The 25,577-nt window shown below is 45.8% G+C and overlaps 2 protein-coding genes across 2 annotated transcripts in view; both read left to right on the top strand.

Annotated features, from left to right (window-relative positions):
* SLC35F5 (solute carrier family 35 member F5) overlaps positions 1–18,196 on the top strand; it is a 208,537-nt gene extending 190,341 nt beyond the window's left edge. Inside the window, exons 19-20 of the mRNA XM_030843825.2 lie at positions 17,869–18,020; positions 18,129–18,196. The gene's annotated coding sequence lies outside the window, so the exon portion shown is untranslated. The remainder of the gene's footprint in view (positions 1–17,868; positions 18,021–18,128) is intronic.
* Positions 1–25,577, top strand: part of GPR39 (G protein-coupled receptor 39) — a 228,414-nt gene that overhangs the window by 35,573 nt on the left and 167,264 nt on the right. The gene's annotated exons all lie outside the window — the stretch shown is intronic.

The raw sequence follows: 25,577 nt of genomic DNA, 5'->3' as shown, positions 1-25,577 counted from the left end.
GCAGCGGCCCTTCCAGATTAGAATCAACTGAGAACATTGAGAAGGACCCAGTGAACAAATGTTGTCAGTCCTTATTAAAGGAAAAAAAAAACTTTTGAGTAGGTGACATATCCCATTTCCCTGGAACCAGGTGAGGCACCCAGCTCTTGCATCCATCTGGAGACTCCAGAAACTTCACTCTCCATGCCCCTTTTCTTTTTTATTTAATCTTTTACTTTTTAATTGAAGTATAGTTGATTTACAGTGGTGTGTTTCATGTGTGCAGCAAAGTGACTCAGTTATACATACATATATACCTATTGTTTTTTTAGATGCTTTTCCCTTATAGGTTATTACCAATTACTGAGTATAGTTCCCTGTGATATACAGTAGGTCCTTGTTGGTTATCTGTTTTATATACGGTACTGTGTTTATGTTAATCCCAAACTCTTTACCCCCAAACTTATCTTTACCCCTGCCTTCCCCTTTGGTAACCCTAAGTTTGTTTTCTATGTCTGTAGGGACGTTTTGTATATAAAGTTTATTTGTAATTTTTTTTTTTTAGATTCCACATAAAAAATGATATATGATATTTGTTTTTCTCTGTCTGGCTTATTTCACTTAGTATGATAATCTCTAGGTTCATCCATGTTGCTGCTAATGGCATGACTTCATTCTTTTTTATGGCTGAGTAGTATTCCATTGTATATGCGTACCACATCTTCTTTCTCCATTCATCTGTCAATGGACATTTAGGTTGTTTCCATGTCTTGTCGATTGTAAATTTTTGCCGAGTCCAAGCTCCCTCAGCTCACCGCACAACAGGCCAATGAATCTGAGATGAGGTGTTGAAGGCAAGGCATACGACTTTATTCAGAAAGCCGGCCGACAGAGAAGATGGCAGACTAATGTCTCCGAAAAACCATCTTATTGGGGTTTGGATGCCAGTTTCTTTTATAGCACGGAGAGGGGGAGGAGATGAGGAAGTAAAGTAAAAGGCCATAAATTTTGCGGAATATTGCCTGGAATGGCCAGCCTCCGGGTGTTAATTTCTTCTTTCTTGCAGCCATCCACAGGTGAGCAGGGTCAGATTGTCTCCCTGTGAGCTGAACAGAGGCACTTTAGTTTAACATTCAGGCAGAGGGGCAGGGTTCCCTGAGGCAGGCCATTATGTAAGATTATAATAACAGAAGTAACGAAAAGCAAAGGTTAAAGTCAAAGAAACAGATCCAACATGGAGTCCAATTTAGCTCTTCCGTGTTACATAAATAGTGCTGCAGTGAACATTGGGGTGAATGTATCTTTTCAAATTTTGGTTTTCTCCGGATATATGCCCAAGAGTAGGATTGCAGGATCATATAGTAGCTCTATTTTTAGTTTTTTAAGGAACCTCCATCCTGTTCTCCATTCTGGCTGAACCAATTTACATTCCCACCAAAAGTGTAGGAGGGTTCCCTTTTCTCCACACCCTCTCCAGCATTTATTGTTTGTAGACTGTTCAATGATGGCCATTCTGACCAGTGTGAGGTGATACCTCATTGTAGTTTTGATTTGCATTTCTCTAATAATTAGTGATGTTGAGCATCTTTTCACGTGCCCTTTGGCCATCTGTATGTCTTCTTTGGAGAAATGTCTATTTATATCAATCAAAGAATGGGTTTTTGTTTTTTTGATATTGAGCTGCACGAGCTGTTTGTATATTTTGGAGATTAGTCCATTGTTGGTCACATCATTTGCAGATATTTTCTGCCCATGCCCCTTTTCATATTGGGTGTCACTATTACAGTTTTCTAACATGATAAAATAGTCATTTAAAATCATTCATGAGTCATCATCCCAACACAACTGTTTTCAACGGGACATATAAACTCACACACACAACTGCATTATTCCAATCATCATGTATATCTTATTTATATTCTGCTTTTTCCTCTTCAGTGTTATGTCATATATTTTTTTCCTGTGTTCCCATAGTCTCCATAATTTCCATTTTTAGAGTCTGCATAATACAGTGGGATGATTTTAAATGCCTCTTTTGTTACATGGAAATTTGAGAGCAAAAGAAGGAACTGGTTTATACTTAGAGAGCGTTGAGTTTTTATTAGTCCTGTGGCATCCAAATCACTCCTTAAAACTCCTGCAGATTTCAGCTCAGCAAGGAAAATGATTTGGTAATCAGGTTTAACTAATGAATGCCCATATTAGAGTTATATTTATTTTACGTCAAATTTTATGATATGATAGATGTAACCTTGGTGTATGAAGTCCCCATGTACTTGACATGTATAGGACCTTTAAGCCTGTTTTCTAGGTCTTTCCTTTCATTGTTTTATGAGGCCTTTAAACCATATACAGAGATTTATCATTGTGTCTTTGCTTCTGTGACAAATTGTTGGTCAAACCTGTGATTTACTTTTCACTGATTTGTTCTTCTAGAGCAGTCTTGCAATGTAACTCTCCAGTGCAACACTCACCCTATGGGAAAATGAGCTTTGCTCTCTGATGGTCTGCCTTCTAGAAACTTCTAGGTTAAAAGGTAGCCACTGCGACTTCCCTGGCGGTCCAGTGATTAAGACTTCACCTTCCAGTGCAGGGGGTGCGGGTTCCGTCCCTGGTCGGGGAGCTAAGATCCCACATGCCTTGGGGCCAAAAAACCAAAACAGAACAGAAGCAATATTGTAACACATTCAATAAAGACTTTAAAAATGGTCCACATGAAAAAAAAAATCTTAAAAAAAAGAAAAAAGTAGCCACCGCTGGCATTTGAACTGGTCAAGGGCAGCCCCCCACCCCCGCCCCGGGCACCGTACTGATGAGAGGCAAAGGTCAGTGGTCAAGGGGAACCTCAGAAGGGGTCGGGGATTGTCTGGCCTAGCCTGCTACCACAGACCTTCATTCAGCTGCGGGAATCAGCACAGGAAAGTACTGGGGAGGAGCAGCAAGGCAGGAGGGGGAGGGGGGCTGTTTAGAGGAAGGGTGGAGTGCAGAGCGATGACTCATCGGAGAGGCATGAGGGCGAGTCTTGAAGTCATAGGGAAGGGACAGTTAGTGCAGTAAAGCAGATTGTTAAGTCACATTTTCAAAGTTCTCTTCGTTGGTCTAGAGACCTCTAGACCTCTAGAGCGGTTACATACACGTATTGGGAATCTGTACCAGTTACCCAGCACAGGGCTGACATACCCTGGCGGAGATGCTGGCAGGACCAAGTGTAAAGGGAAGTAAGAGTGGGGAGGCAGCGAGGAAGGGGTGGTAGGGGCAGGAGTGGAGAAGGGGCCAGAAACGGAAGAGGGGAGGAGTTGGGGTCGAGGGGAAGGAGGGAGGTGAGGTAGAGGCAGGCAGGGACGCGGAGTGTTGGCAGAGCAGGTGTTTTTCTAGTACAGTGTGTGATGGTGCCGGGATGTGGAAGCAACGTGATTGGGCCTGGACGGATGTTCCATTCATAAGAAAAGAGATGAACTGGTCCTGGTCCTAAGGGGTATACGATGGTATTGGGCAGACACGAAACAGCATTGCACCGCCCGGTTGAAGGAGCTGCGGAATTTTGCAGCTCTGGTTGTAGATTGTTTATCAGCAGAATCCAAGTAGCCAGCCTGTGGCAGTAACCCCCAGCCTGGTCTCTCATCCTCAGTCATCCATTAAATACTTACGAGCACCTCCTAGGTCCTGGGTAGGGTAGATTCTGCCCATACAAAGATAAAGATAACTTAAAGTCTGTCTTTCTAGGGCCTCATGGCTACTAGGAGGCAAAGGTAAGTTTGCACAGTACTAAGAGGTGAAGAGCTTTTTCAGGAACAGGAAACAAATCTGAGCGGGGCTGACATTCTTTTGTAGGGTTTTGTTACTGCACGTGTCATTTTAATTTTCTTAATGCTTCAGTTTTTGCCTTCATTCTCGACTGTCATTTTTGCTGAAGCCTGCTTTCCACTCTGTTTATTGGAGCTCCTCTGACTGTAGTCCAGGCCCACAGATTTCTCAAAAGGCTTGTATTATAATAATTAACTGAATGTGTGTCCTACTTAGACTGCAGGCTGTTTGAGGACAGGAGACCTCTTTCAGAGCCTTCACTGAACACAGTGCACATGTTTGGAAATAATTTTGCAGAATTGGAGCCATTAGAAAAGCACTCATGAAACAAAATCTTTAGAAGGTCAGAGTGAAAAGAGTATGGCTTGGCTTTTTGATAAAGCTGTATTAACCCTTTGATTCCTTTTGTTGAATGCTGGCTCTCCAAATATCACCAAACACAACTCGATCTGTTGATAAGCTGAGTTTATTGTTCGTGCAGTAAGAGAGAATAATACCTCGACAGCTTGGGTGTTGTCAAAGAGGGGAATTTGCTGAGAGTTGGAAGTTTGGTTTAAGGCAGATCTAGATCTCTCTGTGTGTGGGGGGATTTGATTAGGTAGGGCAAGGGTCCTGGTATTACTGTTTAGGATTTGTGGAAACAGCAAGACAAAGATCTTTGAGGCAGGGGCTGCAAAGAATTTTAGGGCATAAACAGTCTATTGATGAATGATTTCTATAGAAGAGTTGATGAATCCTTCAGAAAGTTCCTTTCAAGCACAGTCAAGTTACTTGCTGGAGCAAGAGTCTCCTGGAATAGTAAAATAATCATGATGACAATGGATAGCAGAGTTATGCTAATGTAGACACTGTGTGTTGGGTGGACATCTTTGGATCTCACTTGTGAGCCAAGGAAGAGATAACTGATGGCAGGGAGACCAAAAGACAGCAAAGCCCTTCTCTCAAGTTTTGTTTGGGAGTCTGGATTTTTGTTTAGGCACGTGCAGAGGCAGAGGAGGCGTTCTGTCCATGAAAATGTGCTGCATGGGTGAGATGAGATTCGCTGACGGTTCGCTGGGTGCTGACCTCAAGGGGCTTGTCACATGCACGTGGTGCCCTGGCTTTCCGTTGTAACGCACAACCAGTGCCACCTGGCTGCAACAGTGATACAGTGAGTTCCTCTCTTCCCTTGCTGCTGTATCACATCTTTCTCTTGACATTTATCCTTTTAGAGGATGTTTACTAATGCGGAGATCCAGCAGGTGAAAATGTCTCATTAACCTTGGGATACTTTATTTCATATTTCATTAGGTCAAAAAACTGCGAGGCATCTCCCATTTCATGCCTACTGCCACCAACTCCCCTCTAAGTATACATGAGAGTCATTCCTTCTCTGAATCATGCCTCAGAATCTCACCCGAGAAATCTGAAATTGATTTTTCTCTCTTTCTGTCCAGACAGTGCAGCCCCAGACAACTTTTTGCTACTTTTTGTTGATGGAAGGTCAGTCCCTTGTTATACGGGGTGATGCAAATTTCAGGAACAGATAACTTTACTTCTCTCCCATCCGGCTCCCTGCAAGCCCCCGCAGACTGTTTGCAAACTGCAGCTTTTCAAATACCACCACAGATAGTATTAAACCCTCTGCTTGTAGTCAGAATAAGCCACTGAGTTTCTGAGTAACTGCAGGTGGGCAGTGACTGTGGCCAGAGCTGCCATTCTCACACTCAAGGTTTCTATAAATCTCCTTCTCCCTCAACAGAAATTTGGCCCCTGCGTTCCATTTTTTAATGGAGCTGTTTGAATTTCCATTTGGTAATCTTGTGTTCGAGGACTTCTCATCAGCCCTTTTTTGTTATTTGTTTTCTTTTCAAAAACATACCACTTCACTTCTCATCATCTTTGTTCCTCCCTTGCACAGAGAGCAAATGTGTTTTTAATGAAGCACTGATGCTTTTTTTTTTAAAGTGTTTTTCAGCAGGTCTCGATAATTGGCATTCATTATCAATTTTTGTCTGCCTTCTGCCTAGCATATAAAGGAACCTTGGAATTATTTTCTTTCTTCTCCTCGAGGCCCAATGTGGTCTCACTTCTTTTCCTCCATTTTCCCCAATATCCCCTACCTCCCGTCTTTCCCTAAAACTTCCAACATCCTCTGGTATATCCGGTCGAAGCCCTTCAGAATCTTTAGGGGGAAGTGGCTGGGCTGACTCAGATAGTTGGAAAAGAAAGAAGGCCCAGGCGGACAGGATCCAGGGTAGAACTTGGTCTGGGAACTCATGGCCGGTGCCTACAGCACGGAGCTTTGAGGGCTCCCGTTGCCCTGTCAGTTTCAGCATCCTTCCGTCATGGCCCAGGCCCCGGCATGGTTAAGGAGCCCTGATGGGGCAGCTCTGGCTGAGGTTTGCAGGAATGTCCTGGAACCAAAGCTGTCTGACCAGTGTCTGGGTGGAGCTGTTCAGTCCCTAGGTTGTAACCGTGCCCGCTACTGATCATAGAGTTTGTGCAGAGCAGGTGGCCACCCATGTTGTGTTGTTTTCTGCTGTCATCCTCTCGTGGCGTGTTTCGTAAAATCCCAAAGGAAGTAGGGGAAACCTTGTGGGATCAAACTGGCATTTGATCACAGGAGCTCAGCTGTGAGGTTTGTGCGTTTTTTGATACATTAACTTTCTGAAATTGCGTTTTTCTTACCTGCGGTATTGTTAGCACCCACGCCTGGGGTTTGTAGAAGTTCAGCAGGAGAACATATATGGAGAAGCTGACACAGTGCCGGGCACCTGGCAGCCCCTCTGGAACTGTTTACTCCTTCCTCCCGGTTTCCTTCACCTACACCCCCTGAAGCCCTGCTGGGTGCTAGTACGGGCCGAGGGAGTAGACACCAAATTGAGAGTCCCTCTGGAGAAGAGACAAGAAAACCGTCTGCGTTGTGCTTGAACATCTTCCTTCTCCTCTGGTAGCCAGCTGAGTGAACGTAAGATCGGTAACAGTCAGCCGTTTCCTTTTAATTGGTATCGCCAATTCCGCGCCTTCAGACAGCTCCAGCAGACTGAGGGTTTAGTTTTTAGTTTGCTCATAAAATACTCCGGAACCAACTTGGTGAAAGGTGTCTGGGTTTTCCTTAATGAGCTGACTCTGACAGAGGTGCTTGGTTTTCTCTGATTTTCTGCCCAGATATCAGCTTTCTCCAGTGCTCGCAGGTAAAGGCCAAAAGGAAAAGGACTGGTGGGGCTGTGAGCTGCCCCAGGGAGCTTGAACAGAGGAGGTGAGGACAGAGGCGACGGGACCAGGAGGCTGTTTTTCAGAGTGGGGCTGTGGGAAGCATGGGGGGCAGGCTGAGAGCAGATTGCCATAGTAGAGTGTGTGTGTGTGTGTGTGTGTGTGTGTGTGTGTGTGTGGACTCAGATCTCCAGAGGTGAGTAGGACACTCCCTAGTTATTATTTTTTTATTTAATTTTTTGTTTTATAATGGAGTATAGTTGATTCACAATGTTGTGCTAGTTTCAGGTGTACAACAGAGTGATTCAGTTATACATATACATATGTCCATTCTTTTTCAGATTCTTTTTCCATATAGGTTATTATAGAATATTGAGTAGAGTTCCCTGTGCTATACAGTAGGTCCTTGTTGGTTCTCTATTTTATATATAGTAGCGTGTATCTGTATAATCCCAGCCTCCTAATTGATCCCTCCCTCTCACATTTCCCCTTTGGTAACCATAGATTTGTTTTTGAAGTCTGTGAGTCTGTTTCTGTCTTGTAAATAAGTTCATTTGTATCTTTTTCTTTTCCTTTTTAGATTCCACGTAGAAGTGATATGGTATTTGTCTTTCTCTGTCTGACTTGCTTCACTTAGAATGAGACTCTCTAGGTCCATCCGTGTTGCTGCAAATGGCATTATTTCATTCTTTTTTATGGCTGAGTAATATTCCATTGTATATGCGTACCACTCAGCTTTATTTTTCTCCGTAGTACTCATCGCTACTTGGCGTAACATCACATAGCTAGTTGTTTATAATGTGTCTGCCTCTAGTAAATGTCTGTAAGCTCCCTGAGGACAGGAGCCTTGTCTATTTTGCTCACTGCCCTACTCTCAGCCCTGGCACATATTAGGTATTTAACAAATGTTTGTTGAACGAATAAATGAGTGGGTAGGTAAGTGTCTTGTGTGTCTGCGGCAGCAAGCAGCAAGGTGAGAGGTTATTATATGACATGGGCTTGACAGTAAATGGGGAGGAAAGGTATCTGATTAACCTTCCCTTAGTATATTCTTTTTCTCCCTCCTTTTCTTCCCATCCCCTGCTTTATTTCAGTGGTTTTCCTGTCTTTCTTAGGATTTACCTTTGGCTGTTAATAAATATGTTTATCGCTTTTCACGTTTTCTTTTCATCTCCCAGCTCTAAAAGATAATGAACATGTCGCTTCTTCGTCCTCTGTGAGTTAGATCTACACTGTCAGGATTTACAACATCTACGGCCTGTTTTTAAATCATAAAGCCCAACTTGTTTTAGACTTACTCCTACATTTAAGTAGATTTAGCGGTCTTCCCTAGTCCTTTGCTGTTGTTTTGCATTCATTTCTTAGGTGGCTGGAAAGTTCTTCCTCTGATAGTTTCTTCAGGATAAGCTCATGGAAACAAAATGCCTTAAATTCTCGTATGTTAAAAAATGTTGGCTTGTTACCATTACAATGAATGATAGTTTTTCTGGGTATAAAATTCCAGAGTCACATTTTGTTTATTGAGGACTAACTACAAAGGTGTCACCTTACTGTCTTCTAAAAGCAAATGATGCAGTGTTAAAGTCTGAGGCCAATTTCTTTTCACCCCCATCATATGTGAGAGGTACATGGCTGCCCCAAAATTCTTTGTCTGTGAAGTCTTATAAATGTACCAGATCATGTTTGTCAACTTTTCCCTGGATTCTCTGTGACCTTCAATATATCCAGGCCTTCTATTTTCAGGAAGATTTATTGAATCGTATCTTTAAATATTCTTTATGTCCTTTGCCAGTCTATCTTTTCTGTCATTTTCTTGTAAATCCCTTTAAGCTCTTCATTTATTTCCATTTCATTTTTTTCTCATTTTTCCTATCATTGTCTTTTCCTTTCTATTCCTTTCTCTATTCTTAGGAATGTCTTATTTTCTATGTGCTGCTTTCAATTTTGTCTTTATTTCTATAATGGTTTTACTTATTTATTTTTAAAATTTCACTTCTTTCCACATTTCTGCTAGCTTATGCTTCAAATTCTTCTGTCTTACCACATTTTCCATGAGCTCTTACATATCTGCTTTATTGTGTGTGTGTGTGATTGCTTCATGAAATTTTTAAAAGTTCATGGCAAGGTATTTAGTCACTATGGAGCCGATACAAAAAAAATCCTTTGCCATTATTTTTCCTGTACTTTTCCTTAGTTTTCTTGTAATATTTTCTATAGAGCCTATACTAGTTCCTTTTTTGATGTCTTAGTTTTGAATTAGGTAAACTTTTTTCTATAATTTGTATAAAATTATAATTTGTAACAGGTTTGTATAGAGAAGAGTATTCCAGGAGGGATTTTCCTTCGTTCCAGGGTTTTGTGTAAGTCCTTTGAGCCTTCACCTCTGTCTAGCCAACGAAGACCAGCAAATATAGAGCTGTTAACAGTGCCAAATCCTCTGTCCTCCCAGCATGTGAAAGACTGCTTCTGCACACATGACACGTCTGTGTGGCTCCTTATTCAACCCATCCTTATCCGCTTCTAGGAACAAAACCAGGTCCAGGAAGGCTCAAGCTGACATCATTTTGCAACCTCTCTCCATTGTGTTGTTCAAAACAAGGGACTGTGATTCTATACCTCTCACCTTAGCGGGTACCTTTCAGGCTCCCTTGGAAATGGCAGCTCAGGGGTACCTTCTCTCTTCTCTCTGCTCTCCAGTCTTTTGTGTTCACAGTTCACAGACAGTTCCATGTCTCCTGGGCTCATCAAAGGTAGAATTGGTGTTTGGGTCTTGGTTCAGGGTTATTGTTGAAAAGGGAAGAATGGATGCTAACCGTGTGCACCATGTTCAAAGAGGACGACCTCAGCCCTTTGCGAGCAGTCTGTTTCTTTGTTAACATAAAGTCTGTTTTCCCACACTTCCAGTTCCCCAGGAAGCAGCTGTTTTCTTCTCCCTTTCTGGCCCCTCTCCTGGTTTCCGAGGGAGGTCAGATTCTTTGTTCCCAGAAAGCTTTACCCTGACTTGCCTCTGAATCCCCACTGTGCTTATAGTACATACTGGGCGTAGCGTCTATTGCCTTGCACCGCACCATCTTTTTATAGGTATGTGTACGTCTTTAACTGAATTGTCAACACTTGGGGGCAAAGTGTGGGGCATGACTGCCCTATGCCCTCTCTACTACTAGCACAAGTCATTCTGTGTCGTAGGTGCGACATCACGCTTATGGATGATTCCCTTACTGTATGGTTTCCTCTGGTGTTTGGAATACTTTCATTGTGCCTCGTGAATTCTGAGTCTGTGTATTTGCTTCCTGGGTATTCTTCTTACCGAATCTGGTAGCTGTGTAGTTGGCGTGTGTTATATATGCTGTATACACGGTCATGAAGATTTTATAACACGTACGCTGCCTCTAGTGAAGAACTGTGGGTAAGTACCCTCCTTGAATTTAAATGACACTAGTTAAGGTCATCAGGAATAACCTTAGCTTTTAGTGTCTCTAAGATAGGTAGGCCAGTGGTCCTTTTAAAACCATACTCCCTAGGTAGAGCCTTTGTCATCCTGCGGTGATATTCTTGTAGACTACATGCTATCAATAGCAGTCACATTCCACAGGGTCAGACCTAAAGGTAAAAGGGATCACCAGGCCAATCATTCTCTTAGGGACTCCCAACCCTTCTTAAGTAGAGGCGTTTCAAAACCCGGGATTGTAGGAGACATAGTTGAACAACAAACAGAAATCTTCCATGTGATCTTGATTTAAAAAACCCCAAGGAATATGTCTCCCCCTATCCACCCCTACTCCCAGACTCCTAAAGGTAACTGATTTAGTCCAGTGCCTGTGCTTTAGCTGAGGAAGCAGACACAGGGAAGTATGGGACTTGTTCAAAGTGATACATTCCTTATGCGTTTCTCCCGACCTGCTTTGCTGCTCTCGTCCTTCATAAGACAATCCAGAAACCACAAATGGACAGTTTCTCTGATGGATGGATCTGATGTGTCTGAAGGTCAGCTCGTGTTGAAGTCAGGCTTGGTGTCTGGGCTGGGCTGAGTGGAGGGAGAAAACACTATTTGAGGAAAAAAGAAGCCATTGGAGCAGATTGGAAAATGTGCATTTGACACCGATCAATGAGCCTGTGCTCCAGCTGAGATGTTCAAATATGATAAAGAGCTAGAGAAACTAAAATGGTAATTCAAACCAGAGCAGCCTGTTTGACCTCAGCCAGTTGGAGACTCAATGGAACAAACCATTGCTTCTCCAAATAAGAAAAAAGAGAAGGAAAAGGTTAATTTCCAGTTTCTGGGAAAGTAAGCCTAACACATGATGGATTTGAAAACTCTGCCAACAATTTCTCTTTCACTTTTTTTATTCTCCTTACCTTTAACGTTTCTGTTGCTGAAACACTAGTCTTTTAAATTTCATTTCATGTCAATAAGGCAACTACTACTGTAACCCCAGGTGGGAAAGAAGTGCATAAGTATAGAGCACAGCAGCTCTGGACAGGGGCTTGGTCTGGGTTAAGGCTTTGGCTAGGTGGGTCAACAAAGCCGAAACAGGCTGCCAGGGACATCCTGGAACTCACTGACACAGCCTGTGCATACCTGATGGGGGGGGGGTCAATGGGGGCGAGGGATAGAGCATGTGAGCTGCCTGGGTTTTGGGATGTGGAGTGTGATGTATCAGGAACACAGTGGGTGCCGACCCTGCCGAGAAAGTTCCCAAACCACGTGGCTCCTTTGATGATGCTTGCCTTAGAATAATGATGTAGGACATTGTGGGCATTATTCTCACTGTACAGAGGAGGGAAATGAGCTGCTGATAAATGAAGTGGCCTGCCTGTACTTACAAAAGGAGCTCTGACAGAGCTCAGCATGGATCCCTGAACTCTGGGCTCTCCTCTCGCAGTCCTTCCATGGTACATCACAGCATTCTCGCTTTCTCTGTGTTCTCGCCAGCAGACATTTCCTAAGTACCTGCTAAATGCCTAGCATCCTGCTGGAGGTAATGCTATAAAAAGTTGTGACAACATTAATTCCAGCCTAAGAGGAGCTTATTTTAACAATTATTGGGTGCATTTTCAGTTGTGAAAGTGACATATCCCATTTCAGAAAATTTGGAAAATAGCAGGAATAAGAAACATTTAAAATAATCACAGCCTGCTAACCCTCCTGTTATAATCATTTAGGTCTATGTCCTTCTGGTCATTTTCCACATACATTTAGCTTTTAAAAAAAATCTAGTGAAAACTATATCGTACCTACAATTTTATTTCTTGCTGTTTTCACAGAGCTTTTTGTCATAAGTAATTTTCCCCATAACCACTTTAATGGAAATAGAATATTTGCAAAGAGCTTAATCATTAGCATTTACTAACCATAGTGTTAAAGCATTTTATTGTATTAATTCAATAAATGTCCACCCAAGCTCTCCTGGCAGCCATCGCCCTGGTGACCGTCACCTTGACTTGGGCCAAGGGATTGGAATGTTAAGAACCACGTTGGTGGGAGGCCCTGCACAAGTTAGTGGGGCCCCCAGATTTTTTCCCGGCCCTTCCTCTGTTAGTGGGCTACCAGTGGCACAGACTACATTCAGGCTGGCTGGGGACAAGGTCATCATCAACATAAGTAAGGTCATCATAGATCCATCTACCATTTCTTTCTCTAATTCTTCCTCATGACTGTTTTAATCATCTCCCACTCACCCCCTTGGTAAGGGCTGATTCCCACCTGAGGGTTATTACCTGACGCTGGACCGATGAGCTCAACAGCGGTTCACGGTCACGTGTACTCACTGCGTCGGGGAAGAGGATGCTGCACACCACTCAGGGCCACACAGGGGCTGCACTCGGGAGTAGAGGGAACAGCCGGGGGCTGTGGAGGGCAGGCTTCATAGTATCAAGAGGGTGGAGTGCCCCCTGGTTCTCGCAGGAGGGCGTGATTGGCTAGCGCAAACCTGAAACCCAGACTCAGCAATGAGCAGGAACTGCGCTTGGTCTGTTTGATAAAGAGGGCTGTTTGGTGAGAGAAAGCACCTGTTATTGAGCCTGAATTTTAGATATCACACCCCAGTGACAAAAACTGCTTCCCCTCCCTCATGGCCTCTCCGTTTTCTCCAACACTTCCCTCCTACTATGTTTTTGTTTGTTGTTTCAATACTCTTGGCCTTTCTGGCTCATCTCTAAGAGGCTGATAATGTTGTGGTTAATACACTCTAAGACAGACAGCCTGGGTTCAAGTCCAGGCTTGGCTGTGTACCTGCTGGGTGGCATTAGGCAAATCACTTGCCCTCTCTGTGCCTTGATTTCCCCGTTTGTGAAACGGAGATGGTTGTAATAAGACTACTTACCTCATAGAGCTGTTGTAAGGACTAAAAGTTAATATGTGTAAAGCTTTTAGAACAGTACCTGATGTGTGCTCTGTCACTACTAGTATTATTCTTTACTTGGGTTCAGTTCATACGTTTAGTTGTATTGAGTGAATAATAACAATAATATTCTGTTCTTTTCAGCTTTTCTTCCTACTCTGTCTCCGAGGCTACAGTTAGCATAAACCCATTTTCCAAAAATGTACTCTGTCCACTTTAGTCATTTATGTGCTTTTTTTTTTTTTTTTTTACTTTTTTTTTGTTTATTTGGCTGCACGGCATGGCACACGGGATCTTAGTTCCCCCGCCAGGGATTGAACCTGTGCCCCCTGCTGTGGAAGCACAGAGTCTTAACCACTGGACCACCAGGGAAGTCCTATGGTCCTTTATTTATAAATTGATCCATTTGCTTATCTGTTCAGTCATGAGCCTCTGCTGTGTACCAGGCACTGTTCCAGGTGATGGGATCCATGCAAGAACAAGACAGATAAACCTCTCAGGAGCTGAGGCTTACCACCCACAGTGGGGTGGCCAGTGGCAGAAAATGGGCAAGTAAATGAACAGAAAGATAACTATGGCTGGTGATAAGAGCTCTGAAGGAAGAAAGAGCAATGAAGAGGGGGCCATCGGAAGGACACCTAAGTTCCCTTGTGCAAGGCAGCTAGGAGAAGGCAGGGCTTTTTTTTTTTTTTTTTTTTTTTTTTTGCGGTACGTGGGCCTCCCACTGCTGCGGCCTCTCCCGTTGCGGAGCACAGGCTCCGGACGCGCAGGCTCAGCAGCCATGGCTCACGGGCCCAGCCGCTCCGCGGCATGTGGGATCCTCCCGGACCGGGGCACGAACCCGCGTCCCCTGCATCAGCAGGCGGACTCTCAACCACTGAGCCACCAGGGAAGCCCCTGGGGCTTTTCTTTTATTTGGGCAGAATTCTCTTTTATTATGAGGGTGGTCTGAGGTACCCAAAGGGCCATTGATTTTCTGTTTCTTCTCTTGTTTGGTGATAGTCACAAGACTTATAATGTATGTTTTCTTTGTCTTCTCTGATATCCTGCCCCTGTCCTCCATCTCCGTCCCACCCTGCCAAGGAGGGGGTTGTCTTCTTAACCCAGTTTATACATCAGTTTTGGTCTAGGATAAAATAAGCTTTGCAGAAATGCAGAGAAAGGCTCAGAAAAACAAGCCCCACTTTTATTTATCATTTATTTATGAATGCATAACAAACCACTCCAAAATTGACTAGCTTGAAATGGCCGTGATTTATTGTTTATCACCATCGTGTGGTTTGCTGGTTATTTCCTCTGCAGGTTTTCTGGGGCTCCCTCATCTAGCTGCAGGAGGGGCAGGGCTGGAAGGTCCCAAATGGGCTCACTTAGGCGTACGGAAGTGGGTGCCAGTTGCAGCCTGGGGCACCTCTGCTCTCCCCCGCCAGGAGGCTGGAGCATCTTCCTGTATTGGCAGCATTTAGAGACAGTGAAGGGAGAAATTACAAGGCCTCTTGGATCCTAGGCTCTGGAACCCATACGGTGTCACTTCTGCCACATTCTGCTGGCCAGAATTTACAGCGCCAGCTCAGATTCTAGCCAGTGAGATAGTGTGAAAGTTTTAAAAATCCCATAGTTCTTGTTATTGAAGCAGTGATTAAAAAAAACTGCAGAAGTGCTATTTGAGAACATCTATGAGGAATGACACGCTCAGTGCCAAATCATCAGTTGGATTGATTTTCCTCTTCTCGGATGAGACAGTGTATGTGTAGACAAGGCTTTGGTGCTCAATTGTGCAGAAAATGTTGAACACAGCAGGCCTGCTGCTGTCATCCTTAGACAGGCCTGCCTGCAAGTGGGTGTCTGGGAACTTGGATTTTCGGAGGGGTCCCATTGTTCCCTGACCGATGAGGATGGTTTACTGTATCTAGACTATTCGTGCCAACAAGGTGGTTTATGCTAAACCCCTGCTTTCCTTATGGGAGTCTGGAATTTTGGTATCTGTTAGGCAGAGGGTACTCTTGTGACTTGTCCGCAGTACAAATCTTGGATACTAAGTCTCTAATTAGTTTCCCTGGGCAAGACAGAGCCCGTATGCTGCTGTATTTTGTTGCTGGATGGAGACTGGGTTGTGTGTGACCCCTCCTGGGAGGGAGAGAGCAGAAGGAAGCCAGTGCATGGATTTCCCCAGACCGTCAGTGTCCTTTCCCCTTCTGATCTGGCTGTGTGTCCTTCCTACAATCCCTGTAATAAGTCATAGCCACCAGTGAAACCGTATGTTGAGACCCATGAGTCCTAGCAAATCTCCCCATTTAGGAATGGTCTTGGGGATCCCAGCACGCTAATCTTTTTTTTTTTTTTTTTTAATTAATTATTTATTTGGCTGTGCCGGGTCTTAGTTGTGGCATAAGTGGTCTTTAGTTGCGGCATGCGGGATCTAGTTCCCTGACCAGGGATGGAACCCGGGCCCTCCTGCATTGGGAGCGCAGAGTCTTAGCCACTGGACCACCAGGGAAGTCCCTGGCATGCTAATCTTATTGTCTTATACATTTTGTCTTCCAAGAAAGTGGGAGCCAATTCCCAGGTGTCATGGGGCTATACCAGAACATCACCTTGGGGGCTTTATATGCCTGGGCAGGAAGTAATGGCATGTTTCCTCAGAGCCAGGAGGTCCTAGTAGCAGGCTTCGTAGCTCTAGAGCAGTGTTTTGAAATGATGGTTTTGAGTTGATGATTAGCAGGTTCTGTTTGGATTTGTGAATGTAATTGATTTATTGGTAATAAGGAGGCGGTAATTTAGAATATATGGAAGTGATTCATTCCCTCTGTATAGCCTCTTTCAGTAAATGAGAAGGTTTTTCTTTTTTTTTAAGATTTAATTTAATTTTAATTTTAATTTATTTTTGGCTGTGTTGGGTCTTTGTTGCTACATGCGGTCTTTCTCTAGTTGTGGCTAGCGGGGGCCACCCTTCGTTGTGGTGCGCGGGCTTCTCATTGCAGTGGCTTCTCTTGTTTCAGAGCGTGGGCTCTAGGCACGTGGGCTCAGTAGTTGTGGCACATGGGCTCAGTAGTTGTGGCTCGCGGGCTCTAGAGTGCAGGCTCAGTAGTTGTGGCGCACGGGCTTAGTTGCTCCGTGGCATGTGAGATATTACTAGACCAGGGCTCGAACCCGTGCCCCTCGCATTGGCAGGCGGCTTCTTATCCACTGCGCCACCAGGGAAGTCCCAATGAGAAGGTATTGATTGAGACAAAAACGAAAAGTAAAAGAAGCCACTTTGCCCTGGTCGGAACTGGACAGTCACCTGGAGCAAATCTGTAAGGACAGCTTCCTGGGCCTGTCTCCAAAGAGGTCCTCTTTGTACCCTGCTTCTAAACTAGGTGGTGGGCACAAGCCAGCCCACCGGAGCCCAGTGGCTGCCGGTACATGTAACTATGATAGAGGAAAAGTCAGCCACGGAACTCTTCACCCTGCTGCCCTGTACCCTGTCTCTAGCCCGCTGTTCTGGTGCTGTTGGCAATGAAGGTGACCGTGAGAGTGGGATCCCTGTTGGCTATCACCAGGCCTTTGCTGTAACCATTGCTGTTTCCTGGGGGGTCCCTGGGAGGCAAAGAACCTGGTGGCTGAGGAAAAAGCATACGAATCTCCCTCAGCAGGTTTAAGGTGGAATCTGTCCAACGTTTGAGGGTCCTCACAGCTTTTGAAGGAGCATTTCTTCATATTTGAGAATGGGAGGAGGGGTGTTTAAAAAGCCTTAAAATTTAACAGAGATGGATTCATTTTCTTACCCTGCCGCTTAATAGCTGTGTGACCTCAGGTAGATTAATGAACCTCTCTGATCCTTAATGTCATAAACTGGGAGCAGTTATGCAGGAAGAACGAGATAGTCTGTATAATGCATCTAAATGCCTAGTATAAGGTAACTGCTTCTTAAATTTGAGTCCCTTTCAGGTGATGAGAAACTAATGATGAGGTTTTCTTTTGTTTATATGTATAATATTGGCCAAATTTTCTGTAATGAACAAGCTTTTTTTTTTTATAATGAGAAAAAAAGAGGATTTAAAAAAAAGTTTAAAGTTTAAAACCCATGTCCTTGCCATGCCTCACATGTTTTCTCTTGACCTGAGCCTTTTCTGGGTCACTCGTGCTCTTAACCTTGGGCCTCTGTGAGCAGTCACTGTTCATGAACATCAATAGGGGCTTGGAAGGATCCATTTCTTAACTGAGTGACTGAAGAACTATTTGTCACTGACATAGGTAAAGTACCTCAAATATTTTCTCCATTTTTCAGTAATTATAATTTGAATTTTTTCATCCAGAATCATTTTCTCTTGGCAGGTTCATTACCAGGATATTAAAAAGAGAGAGAGAGAGGAAAAAAAGCCTATTCTTTCTATAGGATTGTCATTTTTTTTTTTTTTTTTAACATCTTTATTGGGGTATCATTGCTTTACAATGGTGTGTTAGTTTCTGCTTTATAACAAAGTGAATCAGTCATACATAAACATATGTTCCCATATGTCTTCCCTGTTGCATCTCCCTCCCTCCCACCCTCCCCATCCCACCCCTCCAGGCTGTCACAAAGCACCGAGCCAATATCCGGATGAATGGATAAAGAAGATGTGGCACATATATACAATGGAGTATTACTCAGCCATAAAAAGAAACGAAATTGAGCTATTTGTAATGAGGTGGATAGACCTAGAGTCTGTCATACAGAGTGAAGTAAGTCAGAAAGAAAAAGACAAATACCGTATGCTAACACATATATATAGGATTGTCATTTTTTCCAGCTTTATTTTCATTGTGAATTCGTTTTTGTTTCCTTTCCAGCTAGTAATGAAATGCACTTTGCAGGAAAGTTCAGGGAGGGCTCCAGCAAGCTCTGTAGTGCTGAGGACCATTCATGGGGCCAGGGTCAGCTGAGTTCTGTGGAGTCTGCTAAGCAAATCTCTGGGGTGCCTGGCTTCTAGGCTGTTCCTCTCCTGCAGGGTAAGTACAAAGAAGCCCGCGTAACCCCCAGGCTGATAGGTCTGGACCCTTTTCGGGAAACTCGACACACAGGCAGAGTGAGCTAAGTGAGAACTCCTGTGTGCAAGTTAGTTGTCAAGTGTCCTCTGGTGTTCTCTTCAAGTCTACAAAACTGTACATGGATGGAGAAGGACTGGTGGAGGATTTCAGGGCTGTATTTTTCCTGGAAAGCTTTCAGGGAGCAGAGTCCAACCACACCTGCCTTCCAGCAGCTGCTTTGAGCCTGCTGCCCCTGGCTTGCTCTGTTGTTACATTTGTTTGTAGAAATTCTCTCTCCCACACTAGGCTATGAACTCATTCCTCCTGTGTGGCAAGGCTGCCCACATCTTCATGTTCGTATTTTTTAATACCTTGAAAAATACCTGTCAAAAAATGGTGCTTGTGTATGTTCGCTAATCGACAATGACACCCTAGGAGTAGGAGAAATGTTAAACAACAGCGACCATCACAAGAAATTCCTTTCCAACCTCTTTTAAAGCTATATCTGAAATTCAGCCTCTGTACACTGGTACTGAACTGAATATCGGAGACGGGGTTTTGGGCGAAGTAGAAAAGAATAGCTTTGTTGCTTTGCCCGGCAAAGGGGGGACACAGCAGGCTAATGCCCTCAAAACTGTGTGTCCCACCCTGGAGCGGGTAGTGAGGACACTTACAGTGTTCAAGGAGCAGGGCGTGGTCAGCTCGTGGACATTCTTCTGATTGGTTGGAGGTGAGGTAATCGGGAGTCAGCATCATCAACCTTCTGCTTCCAGCCGGTCTGGGGTCTGCGTGCTTGGGGGCCGCATACAGTTAACTTCTTCCACCTGCTGGGGGTTTCGGTCTCTGCAAAACAGCTCAAAGGTATTGATATGTGTGTATCCCTTAAGGGGGAACCAGGACCCTGCCTCGAGGCTGCACTATTGTTTCTAGTCTGATCTTCCCTTTTCCTTCTCATCCCCTCCCTTCTCTGATTAGCAATTGTTTGAACCTGCCCTTTGGAACCCAGGGATGATCATGAAGGCTGAAGATTATTCCCTACAAACAAGAAACGGGGGACACAGAAAGGCTGGTGTGCCCAGGAGCCCCACAGGGTCCTGCTCAGGTTCAGAGCCACATGGAACCATCATAGTGTCTAAGTCTTTATGGGAAGCCCAAGAGTTGAGAGTCAGTCCATAGGCAGGGACTGAGCACAACTCAATGCCTAGCTGGGTACTGGCCACTGGGGCGCATTCAGAAGCGTCAGACATAATGTCTCTATAGACAAGTTGGTGAGCTATGGTGTTGCCCATGGAACTTTAGTGGATACTAAAGGCAATGTATAATCTAGCACTAAGATGTACGGTACTAAAGTCAGTGAAGGCAGGGAACCTGGTGGCCCAGAACAGTTGGGAGGGTTCCCTGCAGGAGGCCAGAATGAAACTGGGATCCAAGGGTCAGGCAGTGTCCACATGGATTAACTCTTCATACCCGTTTAGAGCGGATCTGCTGCCACTTCTCTTCAGCCTCGGAGAATTTCCCAGGAGAAATCAGATGATTTACTGAGTAGCCCTGAGCTAATAAAATCTAGCTGTGGAATTCCACCCTTTTCTCACCTTCCCCCAAGCATCCTGTAAGATGCCTCCCATTTCTCAAAGCCTCAGCACCTCAAAAGTCCCGTCACCAACACTCGGCCTAATGCTTGACACAGCAGAAGATTCTTTTCTTTGCTAAATAAAGCCGATCCTTGTGCCAGCGCCACAGAAATAAACAACCTTCAAAATTACATTCTACCCAACCAACATTTATTAAGGATCTTTGATTTTTCTCTGTGTATATAACCCAGGTTCAACAGTGAATAGTTTCCTGCCCTCAGAAGAGTTTACCGGGCTTCCCTGGTGGCGCAGTGGTTGGGAGTCCGCCTGCCGATGCAGGGGACACGGGTTCGCGCCCCGGTCCGGGAAGATCGCACATGCCGCGGAGCGGCTGGGCCCGTGAGCCATGGCCGCTGAGCCTGTGCGTCCGGAGCCTGTGCTCCGCAACGGGAGAGGCCACGACAGTGAGAGGCCCGTGTACCGCAAAAAAAAAAAAAAAAAAAAAAAGAGTTTACCTTTTAGACTAGGAGGAAAGAGAACTACATTGCAAGATAGAATGTGAGAGAAGCTACAACAAAGAAGGTTGAGATGAATCCCAGTGGGGAAACGCTTCATGGAAGTGGAAGGTGTAGGTCTAGTCCCTAAGGAGCGCATGGAATTTACAGATGTGGAAATGCGGGGTGAAGGTGGAGTGGGGTTGGACATTTCATCTGCAGGGCATGGTATGAATGGGCACACAGAGGTGACAGGAGTAGAGTGTAGTCCAGGTTTAGCTGAGGTTAGGGATGTGGCAGTTAAGGCTGGTATGATGGAGTTTGGAACATGAGGCTGAGCGATGGGGCACTCTCCTTGGGGCAGGGAAGATGCTGGGAGAATTTTGAACAGATACAGGACATGAACTTTAGGCTGGCTTTTCTAGCATGTGTTAGGCATGTGTTAGGCATGTGTGTGGAGTGGAAGGGGGGGTGGGTTGTGAATTCAGGGTGGGAGGTGACTGGCAGGGGGAGGACAGGTCAGGGTTTCGTCCGCCTGACAATAATCCGGAGAGGTGATAACGAAGGCTGCAAGTAGGACAGTGGCCGTGAGCCTGCAAGGGAGGGGACAGGTGAGAGAGAGAAGACGGGGGACCTTTTGCTTGTCTTTTCTCCTCCCCAGGTTAAGCTAACGCTGTCACTTAGCAGTCATTTTGGAATTGCAGGAATCTAATGCTTTTGCCTACAAAGACAACGCTGCTCTTGAGCTGTGTCATTGAGGGCAAGAGTCTGCCTTGCTGGGAAGTCGTTCATTTGGTTCAAAGGCCTTGGGCAGCATCTCTGGGACCGTGGTTGTCTCAGCTTCCAGCGGGCGGCTCCGTTCTCCCCGTGTTCTCCTCTAGGTGGCGCTACGCCCTCGCCGCAGCGTGTGTTCTCCCGGCAGACAGCGCCTGCCGAGGCCAGGGAAAGAGGAGCCTCCCATTTTGATCTTCCCTACCGACAGATCCTGTTTGAGCTGAAATGAGTGGCTGGGGGCAACTCATACATAATTTCCTTCTATTTAGTGACTTCCTCCACCATGGGGTCTGCGTGATTTCTGTTCATTTAATTAAAGGTTATGTTGGCAAACTGTTATCCCTGGGAGTGTGGGTGTGCAGGGAGCGCTTGTGGAATGCATGGCAGGTTAATTCCCTTTGCCCTTTATTGCCTCTGCAGGCCACGTGAAATTAAATTGCAAATAACACATTTTAGAATGTGTGTGGGAGCCGTTGGCCTGCTCTTCCTTTGGCTTTAATGAGACCCGGGGTGTGTGTATGTAAACGACCCTGTGGTTCTGCAGGCGAGTCGAAGGCAGAGCTTGAATGGCTAACCGAGGTGCCTCCTCCCTCACCCCAGCTGTTCCCCCACGCCCTAAGCCCTAAGCCCTGAGCTCAGTGCTCAGCAGCCTTCACTGCCCGCAGGGAGTGTCCTCAGTCCAGTAGCTCGTTTTGCCTTTGAAACATCCAGAGGTCCCATTACTGGTCATGGAGCCTCTTCTGAGCACCAGCTCGAGATGAGCCCCACTTACACGCAGACTGGAACGAAGTCAGGAGATGAGTCGATGCCCCTTGGCCTTGCCAATGACCCTCTCCAGGGGTGGCTGCAACTCCCGAAGTTCTTGTGCATGAGGAAGATACCAACAGGTGGACTCTGCTATGGCAGTTGTCCCTTCCCAGAGCAGATGACTGAAGTCTGTAAAGTTCAGCAGATGCAAAGGCCTTTAAGTACCATATTGGGAAGTGACAGGGTGGGCGTGGTCTGAAGGCCAGCAGGGACCACGCGAGACCGTGTGGTTTCCCGGAACACTCACCTCCACGTGGGCAAGGACTGCAGTCATTGAGGAGGTATGGCCGCCTCGAAATGGGGAAGCAACTGAGGTTGAGGGGCTGGATGATAATGCCTTTGTGCATAGCCTCACAGTCGGTGAGCAGTTCTGCAGAGGAGAGGTGTGGGGCTGTCATCTGGTGAACAGTGGGAGTTGTGGATGCCGTGGAGGGAAGGGGTGAAGGTGGGCGGGTGTTAACATTAAGTTGTGTAGTTAGGGTCGCATCCTTGAGAAGCTCACGTGCAAAGGCTTGAGGAGGCAAGGGAGTTAGTGGGGAAGATGTCCAGGGGAAGACTGTTCCAGGTAGAGATTACCACCGGGGGAGCTGGCACTCCGTAAGCCAGGAGTGGGCTCAGGTCATGGGGGACTGGAAAGTGTGACTTGAGCAGAGAGGGCAGGGAGGAGAGGTCAGAGAGGTGGGGCTGGGGACAGATTGCAGAGTGCTGTGTTGGCCGCTGTAATGACGTTGGCTTCTACTGTGAGCATAATTGGGAACCTTTGGTCTGAGAGTGTTATTTGGATTACCATCAACAGACCAGGCATTTTATAAGCTCTTGCTTGGGATTTCTGACAGAAGTATGGCAAGCAGGCTGGGCAGACTCCTATCTGCAGTATCGATCTATTTCAGTGAGGACCAACTGATGTGCGTTCAGATGTAGAAGGGGCTAAGTGACGTCAACTGGCCACCAGCCTGGTCTTCCCAAGGAATCGTGCCATATTGAGAACTCAGCTTCCATCCCTGCTGCAGACAGATTGGGCTTTCCGTAGTGGCAGAAGGGGCCTGTGATGGTCAGATCATGCTTGGCCACCTCTGGGGACGGAAGAGAAGCTGGCTCACGTCTAGGAACAACATCATCTCGTCTGGCTTCGTTCTTGAAAACTTTCTCTACTGGATTCTTTTTCATGGGCATTCATGGGAAACACAAAAGCTTTTCAGACTGTTTGAGCACATCTGTCAGTCCATCTATACCTCCTTTTTAATTGCCATGTTTATTCCCCCCAGCTTCTGAACTATTGGCCAAGTTATTTACCGCTTCCAGAAGTTTATGTCTGAACTAGAAGCAACTCTTCCCTACATACAAAGTCATGGCTAAGTGCATGCTTGCCCCTTGGCCTCCTGTTGAGGAGCAATGCAGCAGCAGTCCATGTCCAATGCCATCATCTCCTGAAACTCACCTGTGAACCAGGCTAAGTTCATTCTTCCTCCATCAGTTAGTCTTAGAGAATCCCCTGTGCGGCCACGGATATGGTTTGGAAAAAAGGTGTTGGTACCTCAGAAGTAAGTGACATGGTAGTTACCTGACCAGGGAATTTACCTTTTACCTTTTCGTGCAGTTTACTTATGCTTGCTAGGTTTGCTTGAGCCTGGAACCAGATGTACCGCTTTAACCATACAGTGGATTGCTGTGACACCAGCCTGGCCCTATAACTCTATGGACACAGTAATACTCAGCTCATAATGGACAGCTCGGGTCATATCATCGCTAGGTGTTCCAAGTCAGATGTTAGTTTCATCTGGGACCCAGTAGCACACAGGAGCTAGTTTTCCAACGAAGTAGCTCTTGGGTGCAGAGGACATGGTCTTACTTAAGAACTCTCCAGGTCTGCACTGTAAATGTCATACGGAACTGGCCCAGCCTCTTTTTTTTTTTTTAATTTTATTTTTGGCTGTGTTGGGTCTTTGTCGCTGCACGCGGGCTTTCTCTAGTTGTAGTAAGTGGGGGCTACTCTTCACTGCGGTGCGCGGGCTTCTCATTGCGGTGGCTTCCCTTGTTGCGGAGGACGGGCTCTAGGCGCACGGGCTTCAGTAGTTGTGGCACGCGGTCTTCAGTAGTTGTAGCACATGGCCTCAGAAGTTGTGGCTCGTGGGCTCTAGAGCACAGTCTCAGTAGTTGTGGCACAGGGGCTTAGTTGCTCCGCGGCATGTGGGATCTTCCGGGACCGGGGATCGAACCCGTGTCTGCTGCATTGGCAGGCGGATTCCTAACCACTGCGCCACCAGGGAAGTCCCTGGCCCAACATCTTTATCCACCGTGGGTGCCTTCTGCACCATCCAGCTTGCTATACCATGCAGTTCAAGTGGCAGGCAGCCTGTACCACAGTTTGAACCTGCTACAGAGACTTCTCTTCCTCAGGCAGCCTTCTGATCCCCAGGTAAATAAGTTTGAGTTTTTACTTAGCGTTTTAAGCACTGCATTAAAACGCAAAGCATTCCAGCAAGTACTGTGCTGCTTTCGTATGTGAATGAAAAATATTGCCTGCCATTTCAATAAACAAAAGATGTTGCAGCCATCAACCCACCACTTTACAGCCGCTCCGATGGTGAGCCCTGAGGGAACTCAGGATGGAAACAGGATGCCCGCCATCTAGCGGTCAGCTGCTGCAGCCACCCCCGACCGTGCACCCTGGGGAGACTCAGGATGAGAAGCACAGGATACTGGTCCCCAAGAGCTGAGGTGCCTATCAAAGGGATGATTTCAGTGAGCCCAGACTCTTGCATCTTCCCATACAAAAGACTTTCAAGTCTTTGGTTGTGGCATTGGTCTCTCCAGTTCCTTCAGGCATGCAGAATGGCTTCCAGTTCGTTATCTTGGCAGGAAAGGAGGCGGTTTCAGGGTCTGCATTTGGATTTATTACCATAATGGCTCTTACCCCACAAGTCACGGAGCACATATAGGGTCTTGCTTGCTACTAAATCTCTCTATCCCAATTACACATTTAGTGACGGCGGAAGTAACCACAGTGTGGGTCCGTGGCCTCATCAGGCCCCCTGTGACTCAGGCTAAAACTGTACTTGTCCCATGGCGTCAGTAAGCCCTCACTCTGACCAGCGAGCTTGGTAGTACGTTTTAGGTCCCTTGGTATTAGCGTTAGCTCAGACCCTATATTTAATGGTTTTTGAAATTCCTGGATTTTTTTTCCCTTTCTCAAAGTATCCCTAGCAAATGGTCACAAGTCCCTTTGGTGGAAGAATCGGAGGTATGTTTTCCGCATAGATTTGCACTGGTGTTGCAGAATCCTTCCTCCTAGCTCCCCTAGACCTAGCCCCCCTCTTCAGTCTGCCTCCCCCAACCCTTCATGGCCTCCAGACCATTAACCTGTGCCAGGACATACCACAGGGTGAGCAGGGCTGAACTGGCCCTGTTCTGGGACGTAATGGACCATGCGCCAAAGGCATTGTAGGACTTGACTAACATATACTTTGGGGGTGGAGCTTTGGGTCTGTGAACAGACTTAAATCTGGAAAACAGATGAAAGGACTGTGCTTTTCCACGGTGGTTGCTGTCAGCCTCTGCTCACCAGCTCTTGTGTGTATCATTGCGTGTGTGTGTTTATTTCTGATTATACAAATCAAGCAACACCC

The sequence above is a fragment of the Globicephala melas genome, chromosome 7 (assembly GCF_963455315.2).
Source record: "Globicephala melas chromosome 7, mGloMel1.2, whole genome shotgun sequence".
NCBI classification, from domain to species: Eukaryota; Metazoa; Chordata; class Mammalia; order Artiodactyla; family Delphinidae; genus Globicephala; species Globicephala melas.
The sequence above is the reverse complement of the archived record's forward strand: the minus strand, read 5'-3'. Positions and strand labels throughout refer to the sequence as shown.